This window comes from Pteropus vampyrus, unplaced genomic scaffold (assembly GCF_000151845.1).
Source record: "Pteropus vampyrus isolate Shadow unplaced genomic scaffold, Pvam_2.0 Scaffold11, whole genome shotgun sequence".
In the NCBI taxonomy this organism is placed as follows: Eukaryota; Metazoa; Chordata; class Mammalia; order Chiroptera; family Pteropodidae; genus Pteropus; species Pteropus vampyrus.
In genome coordinates this window covers 9,496,538-9,496,971 of record NW_011888792.1, presented here as the reverse complement: position 1 = coordinate 9,496,971, position 434 = coordinate 9,496,538, and positions in this window count along the sequence as shown.

Sequence of the window (434 nt, the reverse complement as noted above, 5' to 3'; positions counted from 1 at the left end):
TGGTGAGGATGTGGAAAAACTGGGAACCCTCGTACACTTCGGCTGGAATGCAAAACTGCAGCTGCTACAAAAAACATTCGGAGGTTCTTCAAAAATAAAAATAAAAAATAGAACTACCATACGATCCAACGATCTCACTTCTTGGTATTTATCCAAAATAACTGAAATCAGGAGCTAAAAGAGGTATCAGCACTTTCATGCTGTTCATTGCAGCATTATTCACAATAGCCAAGATAAGGAAACAATCCAAATGCCCATTAACAGATAAATGGCTAAAGAAAATGTGGTATATACATACAATGGAATGCTATTCAGCTTTAAAAAAATAAAGAAATTATGCAATATGACCACATGGATGAACCTTGAGGATAAAGATGATATTTAAAAAGAGGACACCACCCATTTACTATATAATACCATAATGCCCCTGATGG